Source organism: Heteronotia binoei, chromosome 3, assembly GCF_032191835.1.
Source record: "Heteronotia binoei isolate CCM8104 ecotype False Entrance Well chromosome 3, APGP_CSIRO_Hbin_v1, whole genome shotgun sequence".
Lineage (NCBI taxonomy): Eukaryota > Metazoa > Chordata > Lepidosauria > Squamata > Gekkonidae > Heteronotia > Heteronotia binoei.
The window spans coordinates 120,670,473-120,694,570 of NC_083225.1; positions in this window are offsets into that span (position 1 = coordinate 120,670,473).

Consider the following 24,098-nt stretch of genomic DNA (forward strand, 5'->3'; position numbering starts at 1 on the left):
AAAATACAATGTGACAAAATAGAACTAAAAACTGCTGAAGAGTTGAATAATAAATATGATTGGTTCCAAATGCAACAAATAAAGAGTTTGGTGGATAATGATATCAAAACTGAAGGAATAAGAAAAGAACAAACAGAAATGGAAAAAAGTTCTGCTTGGAGATAATGAAAAATTAATTTCAAAAATACATAAATTACTGTTAAAATGGTCTATGGAGGATGAAGTAGTGAAATCTCAAATGATTAAATGGGCAATTGATGTAAATAAAGAAATACAGATGGAAACTTGGGAACACTTGTGGAAGAATTCTATGAAGCTTTCGACTTGTCATAGTATTAAAGAGAACTGTTTCAAAATGATGTATAGATGGCATATGACTCCTAAAAAATTGGCAAAGATGAACAATAAGATGCCAGATAGATGTTGGAAATGTAAAAAACATGAAGGTTCTTTCTACCATATGTGGTGGACTTCTGAAAGGGCAAAAAAGTATTAGCAGATGATTCAGCAAGAAATTTCTAAGATCTTGGGATATGAATTTAAGAAAGTTGCAGAGACTTTTCTGTTGGGATTACAAATGGAAAAATTTCCAAAAGAAGATAGATCTGTAATTTGGTACTTGCTTTCAGCTGCTAGGACATTATATGCGCAGTTTATTTATTATTTATTTATTAATTTCATTTATATCCCGCCCTCCCCCACCTTGGCAGGCTCAGGGCGGCTAACAACAATCCATAAAAACACACCATAATAAATAAAACATTAGAATTACAATATAGAACAATAAAACATTAAAATAAAAACCAGTCTAGTAAATACAATTATACTGCGGTATAGATCTTTAGGCCGCATTGGCGGATCTTTAATTACCATTTTTCTTAGCAGTCCGAATATGCTGATTTAAAAAGGATGGTCTTGCAGGCCCTGCGGAACTGTTCAAGGCTCCGCAGGGCCCGCACCTCCTCGGGGAGTCGGTTCCATAGGGTAGGGGCCGCGATCGAAAAGGCCCGTATTCTGGTGCTCTGATATTTAACTTCCTTCGGCCCAGGGATAGTCATTAGGTTTTTCCCCGTTGACCTCAGTGCTCTCTGGGGTTCATATGGGGAAAGACGGTCCCTCAGGTAGGCAGGTCCTCGGCCATATAAGGCTTTAAAGGTAACGACCAACACTTTGTACTGGACCCGGTATATAATCGGCAGCCAGTGCAGTTCACGTAGTCCCGGCCGTATATGCTCCCGTTTCGGGAGTCCCAACAACAGCCTGGCCGCCGCGTTCTGCACTAGCTGCAATTTCCGGGTCCGACACAGAGGTAGCCCCAAGTAGAGGGCATTACAGTAGTCTAGTCTTGAGGTGACCGTTGCGTGGATCACTGTTGCGAGGTCCCGGCGCTCAAGGAAAGGGGCCAGCTGCCTTGCCCGCTTCAGATGGAAGAATGCTGACTTGGCAGTGGCTGCTATCTGGGCCTCCATCGATAATGAAGGCTCCAGTAAAACACCCAGACTCTTTACCTGGCGCGCTGCTTTCAATGGCGCACCATCGAAGGCCGGGTTGTGGAAGCAAGAAAAAATACCAGAGAAATGGGATTGGATTATAAAAGTTATGACATGGAATGAAATGGACAAATTAACAAGAATATTAAGAGACTATGATTTAGAAGTTTTTAAGACGGAGTGGAAAAAGTTTAGAAGATATGTAGAAAAAGAGTGGAAAATAAAAGGACATTGGACAATTTTTGATAATGATTAAGTTTTAGAAAGAAGAATATAAGTTTTTGTTTTAATAGTTAAGGGTACCATTAAATATTAGCATTTTAAGTAAATAACACCGGTGGGGGTCAAGTAACGGAGGGAGGGGTGGGTAGAAAGTAATATGTGGGGTAGATAAAAGAAGTTATTAAGATGTAAGAAATAGATTTGTTATCATATGTTACCGATAAAATTGTTTTAATAAAAAAAAAAAGAGATATATGGCTTTGAAATGGCAATGAGACCTTTAGAATTTAAATGTGTTCTCTCTATTTGTTTTTGGTGCTACGGATTGTATGTTCCCAAAGCTAAATAGAGTAAGTAACAGAGGAAAAGTTATATAGGTGTATGATTTTTACTAGGGATAAAAATAAATAAGGGAGAGAGAGGAGGCCATTTTTATTTAGTGATTTTCTCCCTTTTATTCTACAATGGCAAACAGAGCAATTTAACAGAGAGAGAATTATAGAGAATATATGACTTCTTATTTGGAAAATATATATGCAACACTATGGGAAATGATGCTGCAATTGCATACTAAACTGGTGACCCTTTTTTCTCTCTTTCCAGCTTTTAAAAAATTATGGAAATGGGAGACATAGTCTCCAAAACCTAATGAAACTAAATATTCAAATACTTAACTTAGATAAGCAATTAACTTTGGTCAAATTATAAAAGCAGATGTCACAGGTATTTGAATATTTGAAAGATCTGCTCCTGGTTATTCTTATATTGGTTTATTGTTTTCATTTAACAACAGATTCTATTGATATTGAAATAGATAAGCTATTCTATGCTAAGTTTTATTTTGGCTTTTTGTTATTATCTTTCCGCTCTTATTTTTGAAATAATTAAGAAAGCATTAAGGTCAAAAGACTGTGGCCATCTTCCCTGCTTATGATTACTGTTGTTGGTGACAAAGCTAGCACTTTTTACTAAGGAGGTCAAAAACTTATAGAGGGTTTTATTTAGTGGTTGACTTGTTTTGCTTTCCTCACTGTTGGTATTAAAATGAATAGTTTAGATTTATATCATAAGTAATAAACAGTTAAAATATATAACATAATAATGACTATAGGATGTTATGGTTGTATTGAGTTAAAATTTAAAACTTATAGGTACATAAGAACGTAAGACAGGCCATGTTGGATCAGACCAATGGCCCATCCAGTGCAACAATCTATCACACAGTGGCCAATATGTGTGTGTGTGTGTGTGTGTGTGTATATATATATGTGTGTGTGTGTGTGTGTGTGTGTACACACACACAAAAACACACACACTGTGTCTAATAGCCATTGATGGACCTCTGCTCCATATTTTTATCCAATCCCCTCTTGAAGCTGGCTATGCTTGTAGCCGCCACCACCTCCTGTGGCAGTGAATTCCACATGTTAATCAACCTTTGGGTGAAAAATTACTTCCTTTTATCCATTTTAACCTGACTGCTCAGCAATTTCATTGAATGCCCATGAGTTCTTGTATTGTGAGAAAGGGAGAAAAGGACTTCTCTCTCTACTTTCTCCATCCCATGCATAATCCTGTAAACCTCTATCATGTCACCCCGTAGTCGATGTTTCTCCAAGCTAAAGAGCCCCACTCTCTGCTTCCTATTAATTAGCCAGTTTTTGATCCACAAGAGGACCTGTCCTTTTACTCCATGACTCTCGAGCTTACTAAAGAGCCTTTGATGAGGAACTTTATCAAAAGCTTTCTGGAAGTCAAGGTAAACAACATCTATTGGGTCCCCTTGGTCCACATGCTTGTTCATCCTCTCAAAGAACTGTAACAGGTTAGTGAGGCTAGATCTTCCCTTACAGAACCCATGCTGAGTCTTCCTCAATAACTTGTGTTCATCAATGTGCCTACTCATTCTGTCCTTGATAATGCTTTCTACCAACTTTCCCGGTATTGAAGTCAGACTGACTGGCCTGTAATTTCCCGGATCTCCTCTGGAATCCTTTTTAAAGATGTGGGTGACATTTGCTACCTTCCAGTCCTCAGGAACGGAGGCAGATTTCAATGAAAGATTACATATTTTTGTCAGGAGATCCACAAGTTCAACTTTGAGTTCTTTCAGAACTCTTGGATGTATGCTATCCGTAACTGGTGACTTATTAGTTTTTAATTCATCAATGAGTTGTAGGACCTCCTTTTTTGTCATCTCAATCTGACTCATGTCCTTCAACACCCCTTTCAAAATTAGTGGCTCTGGATTGGGCAAACACTTCTCGTCTTCCACAGTGAAGGAGGAGGCAAAAAATGCATTCAGCTTCTCAGCCATTTCCCTATCCTCCTTCAGTAATCCTTTGACTTCTTGGTCATCCAAGGGCCCCACTGCCTCCCTGGCTGGTTTCCTGCTTCTAATATATTTGAAGAAATTTTTATTGTTGGTCTTTATGTTTTTTTGCAATAAGCTCCTCATAGTCCCTTTTTGCCTGCCTGATGACAGTCTTCCATTTGATTTGCCACAGCCTGTGTTCCCTTTTATTAATCTCACTTGGACTAGCTTTCCACCACTTAAAGGAGTCCTTCTTACCTTTTACAGCTTCCATTACTTTCTTTGTTAACCATGCAGGCCTTCTCTTATACCTGTTTGTGTCTTTCCTAACTTGTGATATATATTTTATCTGAGCTTCTAGGGTTGTAGTTTTAAATAGACTCCAAGCTTCCCCAAGGGTTTTGACTGTATTTACCTTTCCTTTCAGTTTCCTCTTCACATGCCTCTTCTTCTCAGAGAATTAACCCCTTTTAAAGTTAAATGTGGTTGTGGTGGTCTTTTGGGGCAACTCCCTATTTATACAAATGGTGAAATCAATAACGTTATGGTCACTGCTCCCAAGCGGTGCGATCACTTTTACATCTCTCACCAAGTCTTGGGCATTACTTAGGACCAAATCCAGGATCGCCCCACCCCTGGTAGATTCTGTGACCATCTGCTCCATAGCACAGTCATTGAGAGTATCTAGAAACTCAATCTCTTTCTCTCGAACTGAATACATATTGACCCAATCAATTTGTGGGTAATTAAAATCACCTATTATGACACAGTTTTTACATTTAGCCGCTATCTTTAATCTTTCCATCATATTATAATCGTCCTCTATCTTTTGATTTGGTGGGCGATAACAAACTCGCATAGTTAAATTTCCTTTTGGGCCCTCTATTTTGACCCAAAGCATTTCTAGAAGGGAATCTAATTCTCTGACCTCAGTCTTACTGTACTGTATACCCTCTCTGACATACAGAGCCACCCCACCTCCAACCCTTCCCTCCCTGTCCTTCCGATATAACATACCCAAGAATCACCGTGTCCCACTGATTCTCCTCATTCCACCAAGTTTCTGAAATTCCCACAATGTCTATGTTTTGCCCCAATACTAAACATTCCAACTCACCAATTTTACTTCGAGCACTTATAGCATTTGTATACAAACATCTATAATTTCCCAGGCAAGTTAGGCCCGCAACTTCCTCCTGATACCTTGAGACTTTGTCAGGCAGCCCATACTGTTTGTCAGCATCTCAGTGGACAGCTCTGATCCATTACCCGGTAGAAAAGTAACAGCTAATCCTTCCTCTCTTTGAGATGAGTCCTCCCGAACCAGAGACATTTCATCTACTGTCAGTTTTCCCCCAAGATTTAATTTAAAAACTGCTCTGCCACCTTTTTGATTTTAAGCGCCAGCAGCTTGGTTCCATCTGGGGACAAGTGGAGACCGTCTCTTTTGTACAGCTCCCACTTATTTCAGAAAGCATCCCAGTGCCTAACAAACTTAAACCCTTCCTCCCTACACCATTGTCTCATCCACACATTGAGACTTCTAATTTGTGCCTGTCTCTCCAGCCCTGCAGTGGAACATGTAGCACTTCTGAGAAGGCTACCTTGGAGGACCTGGCCTTAAGTCTCCCGCCTAGCAGCCTAAATTTTTCCTCCAGGACCTCATGACTGCATTTACCCATATCGTCGGTGCCAACATGCACCACGACCAATGGCTCATCCCCAGCACTGTCTATCAGCCTATCTACAACACATGTGATGTCCACTACCTTTGCACCAGGCAGGCAAGTCACCATACGGTCAGTACACAGTTTTGCCACCCAGCTGTCTACTTGCCTAAAGATCGAATCACCAACTACCAAGACCCCCCCTCCCTGCCCAAGGATGGTTCATTGGCGCAAAAGGATACCTGCTTACCAACTGAAGAAGAGGTCCCTACTGAGGGCACATTCCCCTTATCCTCAGCCCTGTTCCTTCTCAACCCTCATGCTCCCTGGCAGCAACGAGGCTGCATGTTCAGAGTGGGGCTCATCTAATACATCCCCGAGAGTCCTCGGGTTAAGTGTGCGGACTCTTATCTGGGAGAACCAGGTTTGATTCCCCACTCCTCCATTTGCACCTGCTGGCATGGCCTTGGGTCAGCCATAGCTCTGGCAGAGGATGTCCTTGAAAGGGCAGCTGCTGTGAGAGTCATCTCAGCCCCACCACCTCACAGGGTGTCTGTTGTGGGGGAGGGAGATAAAGGAGATTGTGAGCCACTCTGAGACTCTTGAGTGGAGGGCGGAATATAAACCCGATGTCTTCTTCTTCTTTTTCTTCTTCTACGAGTGCCTAACTGACTGTCGCTGCTTCTCCAGGTCAGTCACCTCAGCCTCAAGGGTACAAACTCGTTCCCTGAGTACCAGTAGCTCCTTGCATCGAGCACACACCCAAGACTTCTGTCCTGTGGGCAGATAGTCATACATGTGACACTCAGTGCAAAACACTGAAAAGCCCCCCCTCCCCACCGCTGGCATTCTAACTTCATAATAGCTTTTTTCAAAAATATACAGCCCCCTTTTAAATCCTGTTTGTTTATGTGGCTCTCCTTCTGGAGGGTCTACTTACCTTATTAGGAACACAAGGAAATTAGGGATCTGGGTTCCTGGTCCTTACAGAGCCCCCAGGCTAAGAGCCACAGGCCAAGAGCCCTTTAACTCTCTGGCAAGGCGCAGCTTAATAATGCAAAGAGGGTGGGGAACATAGCCACTCCTAATCAATCAGCAACAATCACCTTCAGCCTACTCAAACCAAACAAACAGCAGTTCTTCAGCAACCACAAACTCAGAATTTTCAGCAATCAGACAGTCACACAAACTGAGAAATTCTTTTGTGAAAACACAATTTTATTGATAACATATGGTAACTATATCCATTAATACCTTCTTTTTATCTATCCCATATGCTATTTTCTAATCCCCCCTCCCCCCATTACTTGTAATATTGTAATTTCCCTTATAATTTTCCTTTTCCCTGGCCTTTTTCTCAACTCCCCTTCTTTTTTCTTTATTTCATTTTGAATGTCCAACAACTGTTTTTCTTTTGCTCTCTTATCTTTATTATTCAAGGTAATCAATATTTCTCTCATTACTGTTATATAGGCATCCCAGACCTTCTGAAATTCTATATCCTCTTTGTCATTCATTTGAAAGAAAGTTTTAGTTTCATTTTCTAGGTATGTCACTATTTTTTTTATTCTGTAGTAAACCTTCATTCAATCTCCATCTTCTCAACTTCTTAGACGATTTTGTAATCCACATTATTGGATTATGGTCAGCCCCAATTTTAGGTAAAATCTCTATTATTCCTTGTTATAAACCTAAATCTTTAGTGCTCCACAATATGTCAATTCTAGAAAAAGTTTTATGTCTTGCTGAAAAAAAAGGTATAGTCCCGCACTTCAGGGTTAAATTTCCTCCATATGTTCTCCAAATTTTCTTGTTTGACCAATTCAAAAAAAGACTTTGGCAATTTTCCTTCTTTGTTGTTATTTTTTTTCCCCAGACCTATCCAGAGAGTTCTTAATTGTTCCATTAAATTGTTCCATTATCAAAACTTGGTCATAAGTCAGTTCATCAAATTGTTGTATAATGTCTTTTTTAAAAGCATCTTTTGCACCATTAAGCGCATACAGTCCCAATAACAACGGGTTTTTTTTGCATTTGATATTATTTCTACTGCTACAAATCTTCCATCTTTATCTGTAAACACCAATTTTGGCTCCAATTCTTGTTTAATATAAAAAATCACTCCCCTTTTCTTCTGTTCAGCCAATGAAAAAAATTCTAACCCCAATTGTTTATTCCATAAAAATTTTTAATCCTTTTGTTTAATATGCACTTCTTGTAAAAAAACCTATATTATAATTTTGCTTTTTAATCCAATGAAACGTTGCCCTTCTTTTTTGTGGTGAATTTTAGTCCATTTACATTCCAAGACAATAATTTGTAATCCATCATGGTGCAAATTCTTTATGTTCTTCATAAAATCTACGCCGTTCCTGTGCATTTGTAATTGTGATTCTTTTCCCCTGAAGTTCAAAGCTCAAACCTTCAGGTATTTTCCACCTAAACCTCATTTCATTGTCCCATAATTTTTCTGTCAGTTTTTTATATGTTCTTCTATCATTTATCACTTGCCTTGGCAACTCCTTCATAATTCTTACTCTGCTGCCTCCCACTATCAATGTCTTTTCAAAGTTTTTATTCATGATCTTTCCCACCATTTCTTTTGTCATGTATCTTATGACAACATCTCTTGGTAAATTATTTTTCTTGGCATAGAGTGAGTTCACTCTATACATATAGTCATACATATTTTTAGTCTCTTCAGGATCTTCCTCTAAAAATTCTGCAATTATTTTTATTATATATTCTTTCAAGTCACCATCTTCCTTTTCCGGTACTCCTCTCAGATGTATCTGAGTCTCCATCAATTTGCAGTCATGGATTATCACTTCTTCTTGCATTTTCAACAAGGTGGAATCATGTACTTTCATTCTCCCTTCTACCTCCTGCACTTTCTTAGATGTTTCCTCTGTTTTCTTTCTGAGATCTTCCATCTCTTTTTTAATCTCTTCAATAATTTCTTTTTTTGATGCAGTTATCATCTCTCTCATGCCTTTCATCATTCTGGCCTCCATTGCCTCTAATTGATCCTGCATTTTCTCCAATGAAGTAGCACTTGTACAGGTTTGCTTGTGTTCTGACATTTAAAAACACCAAAAATTTTGATCTCACCAATTTCAAATTTAACTATCAGATCCAGCAAATTAGTTCAGTAATCAACTCCAGTAATCAATTCCATACAAATCAGATATCAGCAGTATTCCTCTTGAAAATATGTCAGACTTTTATTCAGACCCTATAAAGGTAAGATAATATTCTCATTGTAGCTTATTTAATTGTAAGCCGAATCTGTTTGAATTTCTTAATCAGTCCCTATTGCATTCTTAATGGCTGCTAAATTTGTTCATTGTCTTTTGGAAGCTGCCATCAGAGGGAAAAGGGAGGGAGGAATGTCCTCCCTTTCTCCTTTTCCTTTTGAACAATCTCAGTTGGCATTATAACAAAAGATCAATTAGTTGGTCATAGTAAAGAGAAAGACTTACTTGCAAGATAACATTTCAATGTTTAAGGTAGAAGTATGCTGTAGTAAAAGCTTGTTAGAAAAGAAAAAGCAGTCAGGTATTCATCTCTTTCTGCCATCATGGCTGCCACAACAGTAGAACTGCAGGGCAAAGAGACGGAACAGAGATCAGCCACCGCTGTTTCTCTGCCTTCTGTCGAGCCCTTTTCTGTTAGAAGACTCCTCCAAAGTCTCCCTGGGGACACCACAGCCGTGGCATCCCTCCAACCGCCTGGTTCAGGGGGGCTGACAAGAGCGAGGTCCGCGGACCCCCACCAATCTTGAAATGCCAAATCCCAGAAAAAACGGTGGGGAGGATTTTTCAAGTGCAAAAGAACAAATGGTAATGTATAAGAGCCCAGCGGACTCAGTGCTACTGTGTCAGTACAAACTGCAATAGGACTAACATCAAACCAGTAAATCACAGCAGGACGTATGCAAATATGGTAGAACATGGAAAAGAACCACAAAATGAACACAAAGAAACTCAGGAGGTACTCTCTTGAAACTGACAACATACTAAAAAACTGACACAAGCAGCCTGGAAAGTCTGTATTTGGATGCTGAATATATCTGAAAAACTCATTTCAAGTAATAGTTCTGCTTTATTCTGCTCTGGTTAGACCTCACCTAGAGTACTGTGTTCAGTTTCAGGCATCATAATTTAAGAAGGATATAGACAATATGGAATATGTCCAGGGAAGGGCGACCAAGATGGTGAGGGGTCTGGATATCAAGTCCTACAAGGAAAGGCTGAAGAAGCTGTGTATGTTTAGCCTGGAGAGGAGATGGCTGAGAGGTGATATGATAACCATCTTCAAGTACTTGAAGGACTGTCATATAGAGGTTGGGCAAGAACCAATGGGTTGAATTAAATCAGAAGAATTTTCAACTAAATATTAGGAAGAATGTCTTGACAGAGCAGTTCCTCAGTGGAACAGGCTTCCTTGAGAGGTGGTGGGCTCTCCTTTGGTGGTTTTTAAACAGAGGCTAGATGACCATCTGACAGCAATGCTGATTTTTTGAACTTAGATAGAACTTAGGGGGGAGGTATAAACTGGGGGGGGGGGTAGGTAGTTGTGATTCCTGTATTATGCAGGGAGTTGAACTAGGTAATCCTGGAGGTCTCTTCCAACTCTATGATTCTATGATTCTGTCATGATCATGGGCCTAGTGAGGCCTGCAGACCCCAGGGAAGCCTGCTTTGGAGTTACTGGGAAAAGCCTACATCTCCCAGGATCCCCTCTGTCCCTCTGATTGGGTAGCAAGAGATTTGGAGGAAAACAGGCTCAGAGAGGGGTGCAGCCTGGGAAGAGAATATATAGGCCAAGTCCAGGAAGTGGATGTTCTTTCCCTGGAAGGCTGAGCTAGAGGTAGGCTGTGCCTGAAGAGCTTGAGCCGGGGAAAGCTCCCTCACCCAAAGGAAGTGGTGAGTGCTGGTTGGTAGTTTAGGGACTGTAAGTTAAGATGCGTTAGGACTTTTATTTTCCCTTCACCCTTTTGCTGTTTTATGCACCTTATTAATTTATCTTTCACTGACTTTAAAATAAACCTTTTTGTTGTTGTTCACTCTGCCTGGTCCTCACGCCTAGTATTTGACCTAAGCTACAAGAGGCCTGAAGGGCTTGGGAGGGAACTCTGGGCCTTCTCAAGAGGAACCCTTAACCCAGAGTGGTGGCAGAAATTGATAAGACCCCCCTGAGTCTTGATAGATTCTGTGTATATTTCTGGCTTCAGTATATCCCTAAAAGTGATGTCTCCTCAGGTCTTCTGAAGCACCTTTTTCTCTAAGAAGGCAGCAGAAAGCCAGGACTAACTCTTTCCTTTGGAGAAGAGTGCTGTTTAGTTTCAGTTTCTAAAGGGAATGTGGCATGGCCATAGGAAGAAGTTGCCAAGCACTGACAAAAAAAAATTGGGTCTATAGTTAAGCCAAGGATATACAGCTATGATGCCTCTTCCTAGAAAGGTCAGTGCTTTGCTAGTCAGTCAACTGGTATGGCTCAACCCCAAGTCCCCCCCCCATTCCTATGGACTTTAATCCCCCAAGACTCAAGAAGCAAACAGATATCCAGGAACATGCTGGTGGTACCATGGAGACCTCTGGGCATTGTATTTGAAACTGCTGATATAAGTAAATCAAATTAATGTGAAATTGTACAGGGAGATCCAAACAGCGGGCAATGGGAAGACTCGTCTTGAATAATGCAAAGGGGCAAGTCGTGGCCTCCCCTAGAACCTTCTGAAATAGTAGCCAAGGAGTCCCATCTATTTTCTTTTTATCGTGGCTAAGCTGGACATTTGTAAAACAATAATTAACATCACAGGTTTTTTTTTATTTATTTATAAAATGTATAGATCACTTCTCTAGAGAACTGTTTGAAATGGTTTACAAAGTAAAAAAAATACAAAAGTTGTGTTCATGTGTATTGAATTTTTCTATGTAATTCTTGTCCAGTTCATGCTCTCAGGGCAAAATCTCTGTGAAAATAGCTCCTTAATACCTTGAAGAATTTAATACTTTTCATGTGCTCTTTCTCCTAGTCATTAGGGTTGTAACTAGGGATTCAAGGCAGTACAGTTGCCATGGGCTGGCAGCCAGCAGGAGATGGGCAGACTGCAATGGTTGTTGCTGTGTAATGATACAACTTATGATGTGACACAGAAGTTGGCATTCACCCAAAAACTCTATGGATTGAGTCAGAAGTGACATCCCCTGTTTGGCCAGCCCACTTCCACCCACTGACCAGCTGAGCATCCATGGCCAGCAGCCTTAATTGCTGGGAGGTTGCCTACCATTAGCAGTCATGTGGCAAGTCTCACTTGTAGGCCATTTACAGTATTTAGCTTGCAAGTATTCTATCCAGAGGCTTTGAGCTGTATATAAAGCCTATTCCTACACATAGCTAAAACCAACAGGAAGCTCTCATTGGAGAGATCCCAAGGAATTGTATTTTTATAGGGTTTGCGGGATTTACAATGGAAATGTTTTAATAAAGTCCTGCAAAACAGCCTTTCTCTTCCTGCCCCCTAGTGTTGAAATGTATGTTTTGGAGAAAGGTAAAAAAGATTTGCAAAGTTTGAGGAAGCACTGGAGGTAAGTCAGGACTTTTAAAAGATTTTTGGAGAACTATAATAAAAAAAAATTCCTGCAGTCTCTGATAATCATGAATCCATTCCAATTCAAAATTAAGACTAGAGGATGGAGCAGTTATTACTATACATAGACAGGGTTGCCAACTGGCCTGGGAAACTGTCCTATCTATTTAATAGACAGCTAATTTTTGGGAATGGACAGTGCTTTTTTGTTTTAAAAAGGTCCTGATACTCATATAAGGTTGACTGATTGCTACCAATGCCCCCCTCAGGACTTAGGATAGCCCCCCATCGCAAGGTGCCAGGCCTTGGAGTGGTAATTGCAACTTTTCATAGCAGGGTTACCAGATCTGTCACTATGGGCAGAAGACTTCCTGCTGACAACCCCTGCTTCCTACTAGCGGTTTTTTTTTTTTCCAGTTGATGGGAAAAACTAATTTTTTAAAATAATCATTCGTACAATGCCATGATGCCATTACCAGAAACCAAAAGCAAAAGCTCATGGACAACTGCTGCAAAAATGTGTGTGTGTGTGTGTATGTATGTATCTTTTGTATGTATGTGTGTATTTTTATTTTCACAAAACCATTTTTACAAAATCATTACTACACAGGCTGTATGCAAACAGCCTTCAAAACCTGGAAGTAATGGCACATCACTCTAGGAATCACCAGAAATTATATGGTTAACATTGAGTTCCCAGTGATTCCTAGAGTGTCATGGTATCTCTTCTGGTTTTTTTCCCCAGAAGTGACATCATGCAATTCTGCCAGTAGTAACCTCATGCCCCACCATCCCATCTCTTACTAGGTGCCAGCCTTCAACTGGCAACCCTACATAGCAAGATAGTAAATAGCATTATCCGGTAATTAACATCCTATTACGCCTTGATTAAAGGCACAGAATATTTTTCTGCAGCCCAATTGACAACCCTGAATGGACAATTATATAAAGATCAGAACTGGTTGAGCCATGCCTGACTAGTGCTATATATAACTTACAATTTTACTTTTTAGTTTTGCAGCTTACCATCTTCTTCCTATTCCAATATTCATTAGATTCTATATATTCTACTAAGACCATACTCCCATTTTAGACATTTATTCTACATGAAATACAACATTGTGTTGCAATCTAAAATATTCTTTACAATTTCATTTTTTCTAAGCACATTCTTAACGAATGTGGCTTCTTTTTCTTCTTTGTGATTTCTCAGTTCTCAGTTCAATAAATTTATATTTAGATATTTTAAAGGCCTTCTGTTTGTACTTATTTTAACAATGACTCTTAAACAAATTTGCATGTTTTGCTTTCCTCTTACTTTAGACATCACCAAGATGTATTTTAATTATGCCTCTAATTGATCCTAAAATAACCTCACTCTCTGGTCACTACAGCCCAGAAGACTGCAAGCAGACTACAAAGTGTCCAGGAATTACTATATTCATCTGGTGACTGACAAAACCTAGCCTCCTACATAGATTTTAACTCCTTTGATACTCCAGAAACAATGGGCTGCTGCTGGTTGTATGTAATTTATCTTGTGCCTGGGTAGCACTTCAGAAGGAGGGCCAAGAGGCACCACTATGGAGGTTACTGGAGGGCAGAGTATGGCAGTGACAGAAGTATCTGATTCCCTAACCAAAACTGCTTTTAAATTATTTTAATTCTGTTGTAAGTATTTTAACCCTAATTATTTGTGTATTAAAATCACTACATTTGCTGAGTTGACTTGTGTATAGAATCATAGAGTTGGAAGAGGCCTCCAGGGTCATCTAGTCCAACCCCCTGCACAATGCAGGAGACCCACAAATACCTACCCCAAATTCACAGGATCTTCATCACTGTCAGATGGCCATTTAACCTCTGTTTAAAAACCTCCAAGGAAGGAGAACCCACCACCTCCCGAGGAAGCCTGTTCTTCCGAGAAATTTATTTATTTATTTATTTATTTATCTGGGATTTATATCCCGCCCTTCCCACCGAGTGGCTCAGGGCGGCTTACAACATATATAAAACTAACATAAAAATATAAAATCGCTCTAATGGTCAGGAAGTTCTTCTTAATGTTGAGTTGGAAACTTTTTTGATTCAATTTCAACCCTTTGGTTCTGGTTCTAGCTTCTGGGGCCACAGAAAACAATTCCACAACATCCTCTATATGACAGCCCTTCAATTACTTGATGGTGATCATATCACCTCTCAGCCGCCTCCTCTCCAGGCTAAACATCCTCAGCTCCTTCAACCTTTCCTCATAGGACTTGGTATCCAGACCTCTCACTATCTTCGTCGCCCTCCTCTGGACCCGTTCCAGAGTAGCCTGCCCTGAGCCCACTCAAAATAAATAAATAAATATGGTGGTGATAGATGTATAGGCCACATAAAGGGAAGAAGGAATTGGCAGGTTGTATCCATCTATTATTCCTGTCCTCCATTCTTTCTGTCCAAAGGACATTTGGTAAATTGGCTGATCACCCCATCAAGCCAAAAAGTACTGCTGCTGAATGACAGGTTGTTTCAAAACAAAGCATTCATCATCCAGGACTTCACACAGGATGAGGATGTATCATGGAAATCTGGGTTGATGGATAGTTCTCTTTCAGCTTTGCCCTGCAAGCTTCCTTATGCAGCATCAGTCTAGGCTTCAGAGATGGGTACACGAGGGGGGTAGCCGTTGGCTATCAGACCTCTTTATCACTCACCAGATGAGTTGTTAGCCAGGGTCCCAATTGTACTCATATCACTTTTCATCTCTTCTCCAGGCTAAAAATACTCAGCTATTTCAACCTTTCCTCATAGGACTGCGTCTCCAAACCCCTCACTATCTTCATTTCCTCTTCTGGATACTTTCCAGCTTTTCAATATCCTTCTTAAATTGTGGTGCCCAAAACTGAAGACAATACTCTAGGTGGATCTAACTAGAACAGAATAAAGCGATACCCTCACTTTGTGTGTTCTGGACACTATACTTCTGTTGATACAGCCTGAAATTGCATTGGCTTTAGCTACTGCATCACACTGCTGACTCATGTTCAGTGTATGGTCTACTGAGACCTCTACATACTACTGCCAAGACAAGTCTCCCACATTCTATAATTATGCATTTGACTTTTCCTGCCTAAATGCAGAACTTTACATTTATCCCTGTTGAAATTCATTTTGTTTGTTTTAGTACAGCTTTCCAGGCTGTCAACAACATCCTGTATCCTGACTGTCTTCTTTTATATTTGCACTCTTCCCAAATAAGTATCATCTGCAAATTTAATAGGCATTTCCTCTATTCCTTCATCCAAATTATTTATGTTGAACAAAACAAGTCTCAGAACAGATCCCTGAGGCACTCCACTTATTACACCCAAAGAGTGCTTGTTAATGAGGAACCATTAATAAACATTCTTTGGGTGCATTTGTCAACCAGTTACAGATCCAGCTAACAGTAATAGGATCCAAATGATACTTTACCAACAAGAATATTATGTGGAACCTTATCAAAAGGCTTTCTAAAATCAAGATAAACTATGTCTGCAGCATTCCCCTGATCCACCAAGGTAGTAACTTTCTCAAAAAAATAAAGAGATCAGGTTAGTCTGACATGACTTATTCTTGAGGAAACCCATGGTTCTTAGTGATCACCTTACTGTCATCCTTTTCGAATGGTCAAGGATTGACAGTTTGATTAATTGTTCTAAACAGTTTGCACATCTCCAATCTTCTGGAACCTTACCTGTTCTCCAAGAATTCTCAAAAATAATGGACAGAGACTCAGAAATTACATCTGCAAATTCTTTTATTACTCTTTGATGCAAAACATCTGGCCCCAAGGACTTAGTATCATTTAAAGAAACTAGGTGTTTATGTATATCAAGAACCAACGCTGTTGTTGTTACTAAACACCCAGCTGCTGACATGTCATCATAACCGACAACCAGGCCCAGGGAGTATGTGCCACACCCTAGAGGCCTGCTAAAGGGAAGGGAGAAAATAAAATAAAATAACTTGGGAAAACTTAAAAGAATACAATGTAGGTTCTTAGGGCAAGTGTGTTATCAGGTCCCAGGTCTGCCAATTAAAAGGCAAATTTACAAGATACGGGAATAGAGAAACATAAAAAAGATATATAAAACCCAAGTAAAATAAATACAATTGTCAAGCATGGTGAAATTCCATCGATAATTGATTTTGTAAGGGTCCTGCCTAACTTAGTCTGTGAAGCATCATGGAGGATCCAACTTTCCTAGCTTGTTATGCTTTCCCTTCCCCCGTCTTGCTTTATGGCTATTAATTAGAAGTAGTGAGAACTGAAACCAAGTAATCAGCACCTTCCCATACATTCCGGTAAGGGAGTGAGAGAGATCTGGAGAAAGCAAGGACACAGTCCTGATAACACCATGGGAATGCAGACATTTATGATAGTTTATGTGTGAACGCTACCCCGCAACCCCATCCCTTGGAATCCCTTTGAAGTAGGCCTTAAAAGTTTTGTATCGATGTGTATTGGGCATTACTCTCAAGAACCTGTTACCAAAGTATCGATATATCAATAAACGTAGTCTTTGTATCAACTTTGACTCATCATTGAACCCACATGCTTGACAATAATGTGCACAGAGGGATACCAAAGAAAATCCTGAGGCAATTTGCCTGCTTCTCTTACACTGGACTGTGTAGTCAATTTCAGCTAATTACGTATGTTATACTCACTGAAGCTCATACAGTCAGGCCCACAACACCAGGAGAAATCTCAGAGTCCTGTCCTTTTTGATCTCATTGTGATGATACCTTCTTCTTGTTGTCTTGACTCAAAGAAGTCTTCTGAGTTGACTGACTTACTAGTAGGCACATAGCCTGATTATATCCTGGCTAGTCAATTGGTTAGCCAATCGCTGATGCAATCTAATCTAGGAGCTGTCATCTAGCCTTGGCTTCAGATGCTAACCTGTCAAGGCTAGATTTGAATGATCTATCTGTCACTTTGGGCTGACTTCACAGGTGTGACAAATTACCTTTCACCTTAATTGGTAAGTGCCTGTTATCTTAGCTACAATGCTGGTACAAATCCTGGCAAACTTACAAACATATAAAGACATTGAGTCACACAAACACTTACTGTAGATGTTATTGTAGATACCGCTATGCTGATCCCAGGTTGCAACTCCTTCCCTTCATCATGTGTTCTGTTTTTGCCACATTGAACACCATTTCCCTCATGAGAAGACTGAAGAAATGTTGGAACTGAGCAATTTTGCCCTCTCTTCATCACGTTACAATTTCACTTTCCTGTCCTCGCAATGGGCCTACCATATCCTTGCTCTTTTTTTTACTTTGAATATAAGAAAAGAAGCCTTTTTTTTGTTTTTTTAGCACCGCTTGCTAGCTGAAGCTCATACTGAGTTTTAGCTTTCTAACTCTCTCTCTCTACAAGCACTAGTTATTTGTTTTTATTCATTCCTGGTTATAAGTCCCTCCTTCCATTTCCTAAATGAATCTTTTATTTCTGAAATCTTTAGAGAGCTGTTCATGGGACCACTGGGTTCTTTAGTCTCCTCCAGTTTTTTCTTCTCATAGGAACTGTTTTGTGAGTGTGCCTTCAATATTTCACTTTTAAGAACCTCCCACCTCTCTTGAACTCCCTTCTCCTTAAGTATTTCTGACTATGGGATTATACCCAGCATAACTTTCAGTTTGTCAAATATTGCTTTCCTGAAGTCCAACCTATATGTCTGACTATGTAAAGATTTTCCCTTCTCCAAGACTATAAATTCAAAAATTACATGGTCACTACTACACGGTGCCCATTCTTTTTAGCACAGCGGGACTTCCAAAAGAGAGCCAGTTTGGTGTGGTGTTTAACTGTGCTGATTCTTATCTGGGAGAACCAAATTTGATTCCCCACTCTTTCACATGCAACTGCTGGAGTGACCTTGGGTCAGTCATAACTCTGTCAGAGCCATTCCTTCAAGAGAAGTTTCTGTCATAGCTTTGTTAGCCCCACCTACCTCACACAAGGTGCCTGTTGTGGGGAGGGGGAGGGAAAGGAGATTGTAAACTGCTTTGAGACTCCAAATGAAAGGCAGGGTATAAATCCAATCTTTTCCTCCTCTTCCTCCTTCTTCAACAGATATCTGGGTAGTTGAAATCTCCCATGACCATTGTATCCCATCTTTTTGAGAACTTTGTAACCTATTATAGGAGTGTCTCATCCAAGTCCTTTGCATGGCTTGGCTGTCTCTAACCATAATATTCCTATTATTTCTTACTCCTTTTATTTTTATTGAAAAACTCTCAATTCATTTTCCATGCTCAGATTCACATATTTCCTCACACACATATACCTCCTTTACATATAATGCTATTTCTCCCCCCTTCCTTATTTGTCCATCCCTTTTAAAAAAGTTGTACCCCTCAATCCTAAAATTCCTATTGTATCATCACACCAAGTTTTAGTAAGTTATAGTCCCCTTCATGTATTAGGACTAAAAGTTTCTCGTGCTTATTTCCCATACTCTGTGCATTAGCGTACAGACATTGGAATCCATGGTTTATGTGTCCTGAGGTTTTAGTTTCTGTACTTTCCTAAGAGTTAATGTTTCCTAGCATGTGTCACTCCCTGAAAATCTTTATTGTACTTGACTGGCATCATAACAGGCTTTGAATTTTAGTCTCATTCCCCCATAGGATTAAGTTTAAAGCCCTCCCTATAAGGTTTGCAAGGATCTTAACAAACACGTTTTCCTACCCTCGTGAGGTGCAAACCATCTCCCAATAAGAATTCATCTTGAAAGTAAGCCACAGTCCAAAAAAGCAAGCATTTTGAGATGACACATTTCTTTGCAGTATTGTTCTTTCCCTTCCTAAGCCATGGCCTTCAACAGGAAGAACTGACAAAAACACAACCTACAAAAACATGACAAAAACACAACCTGCAACTCTTCACCTTTTAACCCAGAGCCACATAGCCTCTTTTAATATGTTCTGGGCCGTGCTGGGCTGTGCCAAGCAGTATCATTTGTTCCCCATGAATGAGCAAGAAAGGATAATATGTGGGCTTGACAAGTCTTCTTACCCTTTCTATCACAATCTGAATGTGTGCACCTGGTAGACAGCATACCTCTCAGGATGGTATCTGGTCAGCACACTTTAGTCTCTACTCCTCTCAATAGGGAATCCCCAATTACAAGCACATGCCTTCCCCTTTATTGGGTAGCAAAAGCTCAAGTCCTGCCATCCACAGGGGCTTGAGAAATTTCCTTCAAGCTTTGGGGGGTCTGGGGGAGTAGCCCTTGTTCCAGTGGCCAGAATCAATATCTATGGGGAGCTCCTGAAAACAATTGCTTAGCAGTTAAGGAAAGGTAAAGAAAAAAAACACCACACCAACAGCTCTCTTCCTTGGTCCTCCTCAGAGCCCAGCTGACTTTGGTCTGTTTTCTCCCATACTCTCCAGCTCATCCATTAAGATCTGCATCTCAAGACCTGCTCTGCATGCCTTCAGAATGAGGTGGACAGCAACTGGAACAGGAAATTTTATGTGGTGACATCTCATCTCTAGAATGCCCTCCCCATTGAAGCTTACCTATGGCCTCTATTCATTTCTTTTAGGTGCCAGGTTAAAACACATCTTATACCCGGGATTTTCATTAAGGGTTTTATCATTGGCTTTTAATGGTCTGCTTCTGCTTTATGGATAGTTTTTATGCTACTTATGTCAAATGGCTTGTGTTTTCATGGCGTGTATCTTAGTACTGTGGTTTTTCATTGTAAGCCACTTCAAGAAGGATTCTGGAGAGGCAGCATTTAACTATTCCAAATAAATGTATGAATGATAGCAGATCCAGCACCTGGATATTAAATTTCCAACTAAATAATTAAAGACATATAATATTTCCTCAGAGACACTTTTATCTCTTATCCATACCATTCAATTTACTTCCCTTGGTCATCAAAAATATTTTTTTTGTATTTTAATATTTGTGTGTGTGCATGCACACACACACACCTGGAAGTCATGGTGACCTCTGGTGACTGACTGCTACTAGGGGCATGGAGAATATTCAGAGAGGTGACTCCTCCCTCTCAACTTCTGGTATTCCAATGAGGTCTCCCATTCAAGTACTCGCCAGAGTCGACCCTGCTTAGCTTCCAAAATTTGACAAGATCAGGCTTGCCTGGGCTATCCAGGTCAGGGATAGAATATTTTAACTTAATGATATTGTTTCATTAAGGAACAAAATCATTCAGTTAAAATGGCTCTCTCATTTAGCCATATTTATAAGACTGTGCTGGTTTTCTAGGACATGGCCAAATTTGCTGGGAACCAAATACAAGGAAACCATGAGATGAAACAATCCCGAAGTTCTTTTTAAAAATGTATCTTCTTCATTTTACTTTAAATTCTAACTAAGTTAGCATCTAATTAAATTCCTGCCAGGAATTTTAACAATCATATTTCAAAATCTTTTTTTCCAAAATTACTTTTTTGGATTTTCACATTACAGTCTCTGGTAATGTGAACTATAATGATATCCAGTAATCATTTTCATATTTTAAATAAAACCTCTGTATTTTCAGACTGTAATCCTAAGAATACTTTCCTGGGAGTAATTCCCATAGAATATAATGAGATTTCCTATTGAGTAGACCTGATCTTGCTTGCTGTCTCATTCACTGACTATCCTCTAGTGTTCTAGAAGTATATAGATTTATATTTTGATAGTATGTGGACACATACATATATACCCAGGGCTTTTTTTGTAGAAAAGCGCAGCAGAAACTTACTTGCACATTAGGCCACACAGCCTGATGTCACCATTGTTTCACACAGGGCTGTTTTGTAGAAAAAGTACAGCAGAACTCATTTGCATATTAGGCCACACCCCCTGACACCAAGCCAGCTGCAACTGCATTCCTGTGCATTCCTGCTAAAAAAAAAAAGCCCTGTATATACCCATACAATTCACATTAATATAGAATCAGAACACTGGCACATGCTTATGATAGCATCTTCAATCAATAATAATAAATTTCTTCTCTCTTTGCTGCATTCCAAAACACTTTCCCTAACAACTATCAAACCATCTGTTTTGCCTGGGCACTATGAGACGTTGCCCCCAGCCAAACCAGTTTTCTACTTTCATTACATTCACTTGTCAAAACAATGGGACTGATTCTTCCATCTCTGTAGTTAGAATTCTGAACATATAACGAAATCACAAAAGCTCAGCCAGTGGGCTTGGGAGGCTCATGCATAGCAGCCAGCCGGTTTTAGCCCATTAAATGGCTATGATTCAGAATGCACATTTTTAGCTTTTATACCATATGTTACTGCATTTTTATGATCTTATTTTATTCTCCAACATTTGCATTATCATTTAATTTTCAAATCTAAAATTAATCCTGCAGTCTTTCCTATTGCAAGTAACATACACGTTAAAAACAGCTGTGCCCCAGCTCTGAGAACCAGCAACAGTCCTTGTCAGGATAATTCAGGCTGAATGCTGACCCATTAAACTCAACAGGCATGTTTTGACTGACTTCAATGAGATCAGGACTGCTTACTTGGCTTCTCATCAATATGTTTGAAAGAAATTCATTTCTGTTTTTGTCTAGATGTATTAGTCCAGTATGCCTGAGATGGAAACCTAATAACATGTTCAATAGAATGTACAGCTTTGAGGACACAGATCTATTCTGTGATCAGGAGAGACTTTTCAAAACATTATCACTCAAAATCTCTCTGTGAAATTTTTATTGTGATGTTCCAGTCAACCCCAACAAGTAGCTAACAACAGAAGTATCTTGTCTTTGAGACCTTGCTTACAATATTGTAGGTAACTCCAAATGACTTGAGCTGGTAAGAAAATTTTATTCAGGGACATTCAGGGATAATTCAAAATACACGGGGTGCAACAGTCACTTGTCAATACTACAGTCAAATAATCATCTAAGTGCTTCACCACATGCCTAGAAAAAGCTTTAGATGCTCCATAGACACAGCTGTTCACACGCTCTGTGAGTTCTCAGAACTTCTAAAATGGAAAGCTACCTAGTTCAATGTGTATCAAAACTGCGTTCTCCACCAGGGCCAGAGCCATGTGAATTGGTCTTACTAAATTAAAAGGATTTCCCCGTACCAATTTATTAATAGTTAAATGGTTAGTTTCATTTCAGCACATTTTACATAACAATTTGTAATAACACCAAGAAAATCTTCCCCTCCTATCTATTCGATATATATCTCTCTCCAATGAAACTATTGTTGAACTCTTATAAATATCACATCCATTGTATTCTGGTGCAAGAAGTCACACCGACATGAAGAGATCTTTGTGTCTTGATGATGAAGATGGTGACCAATAATGGGCATGCTTAAGAATGCAGCATTTCACTAAAGCAAACTATTGTTCCATCAGGTTTTTAATGCATATGGACTATAATTTAAACACATAAGGGAACCATCATATCTTCAGGACTGCCTCTTTCTATGCACTCCTTGACAGCTTTGGTCATCTGAGCAGGGCCTTCTGTAAGTGCCACTATGCAAATGGACAAAACCAACAACTGCCCATACATGTACATTCTCTGTTGTGGTCTCCACCTGATGGAATGACCTGTCTGATGAGATTAGGAAAGCTCCCTCTCTCCTGGTTTTTCACAAAAAGAATGATTTGAATGAAATTGTTCAAAAAGGGATAGAAAGCGACTGTGGATTATACCACTATGCTCTGCTATCACTATGCTTCTATGATGTAACTTCTGCAGCACGTAATGTGTCATATTTAAGTGTTTATGCTTTGCTTCAAGTTTGTTTCAGCTCTGCACATTTTCAGATTTTTGCAATCTAAAAGACATTGTATTATTCATTTAATCTTGTTAGACAGACAGACACACAAAAACCCCAATGAATGTAAAGGAGCATTACACAGTACTATATAAATTAAAAAATGTATAGGAACCATAATAAAAAGTAGTTGATTTTATGATTCCTCATCTTGTCCTTCACAGATCTTTTTGTTTCATTTGATTGAAAGGAGTTTGCATCTTGCATTTATTAGACACAATATGCACAGCCACCCAGTCACAGATAAGAGAGAGCAATAAATAGGGTAGAGGGATATAATGCTGGTTTGATTATTGTCCTATTCTGAATTGTGATGTTGAAATATCAAATAATATTATTGCCTTATTTAAGAACTATTGCCTAATTTTCCATTCCTTCCAAACAACAATTCATTAAAAGTGAAGAGATGACACAGAAACAACATGTCCTTCCTCACTTCATGCCCTTGAGTAACAATACTTCTCAAAACCTTTGCTGAGAGGACTAATGGCAGATTTGACTCTAGGAAATAATTACAAGGTTTGACAGGACTTTGGCATTGAAAGAGACTGAAGGGTTTCAGAGTGGAAGTCAGATTCTGACAGGCACAACATGCTCATTATGAAAAGAGAAAGAGAAAAAGAGCTAAAAATAGCCAAAATATAGAAGCACATGTTTTATACATTAATGACATTCCATTTTCCTTTTTGTATGCATGTTGATATCATCCACATATTACATATAATGAGAATTTCCTTATGGAATTTAGTGAAATTCTCTATTTCTTACCTCTTTTCTTTCTTTTCTTTCATTCTTTTGGATGGAAAAGTTGAAAAAAAAGAATGAGGAAATAATCAGGCATATGATTTGCACATTGTTCACTGTAGTTATGCCTTAAACAATAAACAAGGTAAACATTATGTGGAATTGTGACCATATATTTCTGCAGCTTGTTTGGATTGGACCACTTCAGATGCAGGTATGAATTCATCATGTAAAA